The 8,365-nt window shown below is 29.2% G+C and overlaps 1 long non-coding RNA gene across 2 annotated transcripts; it reads left to right on the top strand.

Annotated features, from left to right (window-relative positions):
* Nucleotides 1-1,649: 1,649 nt before the first annotated feature.
* LOC117207563 lies at nucleotides 1,650-4,919 on the top strand. 2 transcript variants are annotated; one of them, XR_004487553.1, is made up of 5 exons: nucleotides 1,660-1,827; nucleotides 1,935-2,422; nucleotides 3,016-4,108; nucleotides 4,597-4,630; nucleotides 4,719-4,919. It is a non-coding gene; the product is annotated as an uncharacterized LOC117207563 (long non-coding RNA). The 2 variants fall into 2 exon arrangements; XR_004487554.1 differs by lacking the exons at nucleotides 3,016-4,108; nucleotides 4,597-4,630; nucleotides 4,719-4,919 and having other exon boundaries at nucleotides 1,650-1,827; nucleotides 1,935-2,208; nucleotides 2,286-2,884.
* The last annotated feature ends 3,446 nt before the right edge of the window (nucleotides 4,920-8,365 follow it).

The raw sequence follows: 8,365 nt of genomic DNA on the forward strand, positions 1-8,365 counted from the left end.
TTGTGTTAGTTATGTACATTGTGTTAGTTATGTACATTGTGTTAGTTATGTACATTGTGTTAGTTATGTACATTGTGTTATTTATGTACATTGTGTTATTTATGTACATTGTGTTATTTATGTACATTGTGTTATTTATGTACATTGCGTTATTTATGTACATTGCGTTATTTATGTACATTGCGTTATTTATGTACATTGCGTTATTTATGTACATTGCGTTATTTATGTACACTGCGTTATTTATGTACACTGCGTTATTTATTTACACTGCGTTATTTATGTACACTGCGTTATTTATTTACATTGCGTTAGTTATGTACACTGCGTTAGTTATGTACATTGCGTTAGTTATGTACATTGCGTTAGTTATGTACATTGCGTTATTTATGTACATTGCGTTAGTTATTTACACTGCGTTATTTATGTACACTGCGTTATTTATTTACATTGCGTTAGTTATGTACATTGCGTTAGTTATGTACATTGCGTTAGTTATGTACATTGCGTTAGTTATGTACATTGCGTTAGTTATGTACATTGTGTTATTTATGTACATTGTGTTATTTATGTACATTGTGTTATTTATGTACATTGTGTTATTTATGTACATTGTGTTATTTATGTACATTGTGTTATTTATGTACATTGTGTTATTTATGTGCATTGTGTTAGTTATGTGCATTGTGTTAGTTATGTGCATTGTGTTAGTTATGTGCATTGTGTTAGTTATGTGCATTGTGTTATTTATTTACATTGTGTTATTTATTGACATTGTGTTATTTATTTACATTGTGTTATTTATTTACATTATGTTGTTAATGTATTATATTAGTGCATTACGTAGTATATAGAATTTGTAATATTTGAATTAGTCTATGTCGTCCTTTATTACTACATATATAGTTTCAAATACAAGTCCTTATCAATAATTGAACACTCTATAAATTACTTAACTTTATTTCATTTTTGACATTAAACTAAGACAATTTGAAACGATAAATTCGATATCTAAAAATTTGATATTTAAAGCGAACTACTGTTCGGTTTTTTTTATTTATTGGAGATTCCCCTATTGCAGCTCCTTGGTATTACAGCAAGGTCGATTCTGTAACATACAAAAGAATAAAGTTTATTAACAAATTGCGAAATGTATTAACACATAGCGTAAGATTTATTCTAGTATTGTTGATTAGATGAGTTTGATTGAATAAGTTTATTCTAATATTAAGTTTTAAGTAAATTGTGTGCGAAAACTTGATGAATCATGAAATTAATTTCAAACAATAAAATAAAAATTGATTTATAATATTCAGATAATCAAAAAAATTACCACTCCAATCTGTTGTATCATAATAGGATTGGATTACAATTAAATACGTATTGCAGAAGTATAGAACTCTATACTCAATGCGCAAAATGTTCTGTTCTCTGCATTATTTGTAATTTCATAAGGAAACAGTATGAAACATCAGATAACCGTCAAAAAGATGACACCAAAAAGTATTGAATATCAGATCTATTCTGTACCTCGTTGGTGATATCGATCTTTTTATCATTTTCCACATTACCGATTATAGCGCAGAATAAGATTACAACATTCACAGCGGAGAAAATTGGGACTAAATACATGAAAATTTATTTATTTCTCAAAAATAATATGTGGAAAAATATATAGGAAAAAGGTATTGTTATAAATTTGATCATAAATAAGATATGAAAAACTTAAATCTCATATGAGATATTTTACCGGAGAAATTGAAATACCGACCGAGTAAAACAGTCAGTGGATCCATAGGATTTTTCCACCGCTTGCAATTCAAAGCGGTGAGTTTATCAATTATGTATATATATTGTATGCAATCCTAAAAAATTATAGAATTTCTTCTCATTTGAAACATTTAGAACCAAAGTAATGTTTTTAAAATTTTCAGTTCAAGAATAGAAGTGATTATGTAGCGAAATCATAAAGAATAACGCTATAAACAATTAAAATAATCTAAAGTTATACAAAAGTGTCATTCCGAGGTTATGATTTGCTCTATATCAAGGAAACGTCACTTCCGATATCATATTTATACGTATATAAGCGTTTAGAAACGCAAGGTGTATGATCTTGTAAAATTTCAAACTAACCTAAAACAGGGGAACAGTATATGTTTTCCTTTAGGAAAATATTCAGGTCAGGGTGCTACCTGAGCGCTCAAAGTAAGGGCGCGTACTACTGCAAAAGGATTTCAGATACATACGCAGGTCGGACGTTTTATTACAGTTTTCATCCGCAGATTAGCCCCTTTGGAACCATCGATACTCGATTCAGGAACTTTATAGCCCCCCATAAAAGTATCTATTTGGTGTTTTCGACTGGACCGACTGGACCGAAACGCAACTCGAACAAAAAGCTATCCCCCGGAATTTCTCGGTATACGTGAAACGTTGTTACGTCTCGGGGTCCAATTACGTTAGGATCGCCGACGTACCTTTACAATTTCAAAGACGTTGCGCATCCCTTTCATTTCCTTTTTTATCTTCCTCTACAGATCCTGATTTTTACTATTTCATGGCGCGATACTGTGAAACTTAGTATATACGTATATACGTATGTATGGGAATGGTAAAAGCTTGTGGTTATATGATTAGAATTGTATGTGTGAGTTTTGAAGAAAGAGGAAGCACTTTTTAACTTCTTTGTGTGCTTAGTGAAGTTTACGGAATCGTGGATTTCTACGCTTAGATCTTTAGGTTAGACTGTTCCTTTTTCCTCGTTTTGTGTAGTAAAGATTGTAAATCATAGATATTGTGGCATATAGAGAAGAGGTTGTTGGAAGCAAGCAACATGTATATAGTTTGATGTTGTGTTGAGTTAAAAGGGTTTGTAGAGAATATATCGAGATAAACATATGCTAATTTAAATATATTAAAGAGTATTTAATACTTATCGTACATATATTTATACGTAGTGTTTAGCCATATATACGATTTTCTCATAAGTAATGTTTTTCTTACAGTTGATAGGTTTGTGAGGAAAATAGCAGGAAAATATCGTAACCGTAAGAGATAGAAAAGAAACACAGCGAATAGGACGAAAAACGAATAAAATAGACTAAAGCGAAGTCAAGTAAACTAATGAAGACGAACAAACGTATCAAGAGGAAAAGTACACGAAAACATAAACAATATTTAGAAGAAGACTGTTCAAAAGAACAAGGATATAAAATCATAATACAACATAAAAAAGGAATACGCAAGAAACAATACGTATATGTATATACAAAAAGAAATGAAGAACGAAAAAAAACAAATATGACGAGTAGAAGATGGAGGACAGAGAAGAGAGGGAACGAGTACTTGGTAGCGTGTAAGCCAGCAGGGGTTGGTTTCAGGGGATGAAGCGTGGTCGGGGTTGGACATCGATCTGGTAGTTAAGTTGAGGGCTCCCATGGGACTCGTTGCCACCTTCGCAGCTTCGTCTCGTCTTGCTTTATTTGCCCCCTTTCTCAGTATTCACTGAATACACACTTTGGAATCGGTTACCGCGTTGCCTGGCCATTCGCATAAACCGCATTACACGTTTTTATGCTTGTATTTATGTACGATCTAACGAGAGCCATTCGAGAGCCGTCGTCGAGACAAACCAAGGAACTTTTCTGTATCGCAAACAAATCGTCAGGTCGTAAATGATACGTTACCATTCTACAGATTTGACGATCTCCAAGAGCGTTTCACGATCGAAAATTGACCTCGTTGAATTTTAGTAGAATTCCAGTAATTACCGGTCGTTAACGATTTGTATTTCTAACTTATTTATAACGTATTTGCAAATTCCCGTTAACAAGCAATATATAAATGAGTACAAGCTCAAATATCGCGTCAGTCGTGTGCCAAGAGTGTACAAACATGTTTCTTGTAACATACGATCGTTCTTATATCAATTTAAAGGTGTACATGTATTACGTTCTACATTTTATGACCCTGATCTTCGAGTTTTAATATAACGGAATTTAATAGTTTTAGAGAAGAGACTATTAATCTATACGACAATCGTTAAAAATGAATGGTCCTATATAAATTGGTCTGAAAAGAAACAAACATTTGGATTACGCAATTGGTATTTATACGATTAGATATTGTTAATACCGTGTAATAATGTGTAACAGTATTAATTGCCATATATATTACAAACAATTTAAATATTCCAATCCTATTCGTTATCTGACCCCTTGTTGCAATAATTTGGTTATGAAATAAAATTAACGATTTTACAAAAATTGAAGAAATTAGAGAAATGAAAGAAATTAATCTAGAACTGGTTAAAGAATAAAATGTCTCCTACTAAACTTTGTGAACGTAATACCGTGTACTTTGAAATTACCAATGTATAATGATCACATATCAGAATAATATTAGGCTTAACGATCATATAACATTCACAGTATATATTATGATAATTAATTATTATATAGAATAATTTAAGAAATGCTTACGTAAATGTATTTTCACATAAACCATATGAGATTTTCCGTAGAATACGTTACGACTAATCTTGCCATTTCTTCACATACACATTCTATATTTATACTAACGTCGTAATTACAGATTACAAGCTTGCAAACACTCTTGAAAGTACACGGTACGTAAAACCGCGGAAATTTTCATTTTCTGTTCTTCGCAAATATCGTTCGTTTCTTTTATTGTCGTTAAAAATTCGAAATATTCAGGACCGATGAACTCAAAACGTGTAGCAGTAAAGCCAGCATAAAACGCGTTAACACGAAAAGAGTGGAAAAAGGGACGAGAAGAAAAACAAGTCCAGACGCGGATTCTCGAGATGGTAATAAAAATGAAGGATTAAAATTGGCCATGATCAGAAACAACAATACATGCTAACTTTTCTTATGCTCTAAGGCATGTTTCACCTACGTAGGTAGGTAAATTTTATAGAATTATATTATTATTATATTGTTCTCCTCATATAATCAAATATCTTATCTATCTTTGTTATATGAACATCCTAAGAATCTGAAGAATTTGAAGAATCTGAAGAATTTCAAGAATCCTAGAATTTGATTAAAAATGTCGTGATATTCTGTATAATATAAATTCTCTATTTCGAAAGTAAGAAATAAGGGGCTAATACTTTCATTTTGGAAAGTGAAGAAAATGCTATATAGGATATTTTAACTGATTTATAAATGCGATAATTTATATATATATAATATATATTATATATATATAATATATATATATAATATGTGGTGTTAGTATGTAAATAGGAGAACAAATTCTTATATATATTAAATCGAATGCAATTTAATATAATTGAGCCGTTCGAAAGACAAATTAAGCCTCTATCCTCTGAATGATATTTTCAGAATTGGTTGCTAAATGCGAATTTGATATGATCGAACACTTAGTTATTTTATGTTTTTCTATGACGTAATTAATTGAATTTATGGGTGAATATTTTCTTTTAACTATTCGTACGCTCACCACTGTATATAGCATGAGCCGATGAATGAAAAATGAAAAATTTCGTGTTTTATCGCGTTTACTTTTCGATCCTCTATTCTCCCGACTTGTGTGACTTAACGAATTTACGATAATATGGCACGTATGTAACTACACTATTTTCTCTCAGATTGGGGTACGTAAAAATTAGGAACGATGAGTATTAATAACAATACACTTCGTGAATTTTATCTCAAAAGTTAAGTATATAAAGACAAGCTTGTAAGAAGAAATATTCCTTGAAAATAATTAATTCGAATAATAATAATGACAGTAGAAATAACAGTAGTAACAACATTAATTATTATTATTATTATTATTATAGTATTAATAATAATAATAATATTGATAATATTAATAGTGATTATTATAGTATTAATAATAGTAATAATAATATTGATAATACTATTAATAGTGATATTATTAATAATTCAATAAATATCTAATTAATTCATAAAATTATTAATAATCAGTCGATAATTAATTAAGATACTTCTGTATCATGGTCCTACATAATCAATAAGAATAATTAAATTATAAAGAAAAACTTCGTTTTGTATAAAAACATGCTTAAGATTAATCTTATTGTTGTTAATTGAAAAATCGATATTACATGGTAGATATCTTGCATTATAATTCACGAAAGTGTTAATTTTACCGTTGTTATTAATCAGGGTGAGAACAGAAGAACATCTGCACTGTAAATCATATTCTGTCGTTTTCTGCATGTCAACATGTTAACACAATGTAAAAACACAAATTTGTATTAATTTCAAAATGAGTTCATAAACAATTCCGAATTTAATCAAAATGCATGGCACTTGTTTAGAAAGAAATTACGCTCCTTATTATAACGAAAAAGTTTATTTATCAAACTTTATATAATAACACGGGACGGAAAGTCGCTTTTTATTATCAACAATTAAAAATTCTCTAAAGTCGTTGTGCTGAATCATATTATAAATTTAATATATTCGATATTTTTGTACTGTAAAATTGTATAAAGAAAATTGCATGAAATAAGTGATTGGAAAAGAAGATCAATTTGCACACGAATTTTGTTACTTCCCGTACGAGAAATGTTTTTAATTTCCTTTTTTTTTTCTTCTCGTTTGCGACGTAATGCGCAATGCGTACGCGTAATGCGTACCAAAGGGGTTGTCAGCGTGCTAAACTCCTTTCTATTTACAATTCGCAACGAGGTGATACGTTACAAGTACATTAATACAATGTTATTGATGTATTTGGTATAACTGAACAAATGGATGAGATAAAACGAATATAAGATCTTCGATCTGTGTAACTTCTCATCTTAAGATTGGACAAAGGTGTTTTAAAATATGCGTTAAGCATGAGATATACGTAAGGTGGCCCAAAACTATCTATCGTTATGATCATGCCATAATGATCATCTCGTTAGAAAGTATTTGGAGAACCTAACAATCATATTTACGACAGAGAAGTTCTGGCTATATAACGAGAGTAATTTGAAAAAAAGATCGAAGAATTTTTCGTTCATTCGTCTAATATTCGTTCATTCGTCTTATGATTGGCGAAGAAGAAAGAGGAAAATAGAAAGGAGTATCCAAGTTTTTTATAGGAAAGATAAATTAAAAAAAAACTAAAAGAATCGACGCTAAACATCTTAGCTTGTCTAATTTGTACAAGCGATATTTAAATAATTTTTAAGATATATATACAAAAACGATCTTCTATGAGGCCCCTTAGTACGTACTAGTACTAGTATGATGTACAAATAACTAAAAAAAAAATATATATATATATATATATAATATGATATATATATAATATATATATATAATATAATACACACACATATATATATATAATATAATATATATAATATAATATAATATATATATATACATATATTTTTTATCATCTTCTTTTCTTTTTCTGATCTCTTAATTACAATTTTCGAATTCTGTAATTCAACACATTAATCGACGTGCACGAATACGCCGATATACACAGTGCTTCGTAATTTAAGGCAAACGCTGGACGTTTCTGACATCATTCGTGTTTTGAAAATATCAGAAATTTGATTGTCATTCGATAATCTAAGAACTAATTATAACCGAGGGTTTGCATTAAATGCGAACAAACTGTCATACTTTGCAAAGCGTTTGGAAAAATTTGTGCACGATATATTTCGGAAAAGTATATCTATATTTATTTTATAAAAATTTTGTATTCCGTCCCGAATGTTGAAAATTGAAATAATTTTGTTTATAAAAAGTAGAATGCGGATTTATATGGAAATTCATATTTATGCGTACAAACAAAAATTTGACTTTAATTATCAACTTTGATATTCATTATAATTTTGATTAAATAAGGATTTTTTTCCTTATTAAAGACCACGGCCATTTTTTTGTCAATTTTGCCGTATATTTTTAAAATTTCTAAATTTTTATAAATTTGTTTTTATAATTTGAAATGTTATGCAAATGTATTAAAAGCTGCTGTTTAATATAATAAAAGATGCGAAACGTCGAGAGTTGAACGTATAATATCCGATTCCAACAAATATCCAAAGGATAAAAAAGAATATGCGAAAATCTAATATCTCCTACAGGTTCTTTTTTGATTTTTATAATTAAACAGCAGATTTTCATACTATTTTGTATAAATAAATAAATAAATTTTAGATAACTCACTATAACTTAATTTTTATACGCTTTTTGAATCATTGTTAACTATTCGATTTCATCTTATTATTCAATTTTCTATTACTAGAAAATTTCTATCACATTTTTTTAAGAAGAAATCGTGAAAAAATCGTGAAAAAATCGTGAAAAAATCGTTCGTTAAAAGATATTTAAATTTCAATATC

The sequence above is a fragment of the Bombus bifarius genome, unplaced genomic scaffold (assembly GCF_011952205.1).
Source record: "Bombus bifarius isolate JDL3187 unplaced genomic scaffold, Bbif_JDL3187 scf7180000008038, whole genome shotgun sequence".
NCBI classification, from domain to species: domain Eukaryota; kingdom Metazoa; phylum Arthropoda; class Insecta; order Hymenoptera; family Apidae; genus Bombus; species Bombus bifarius.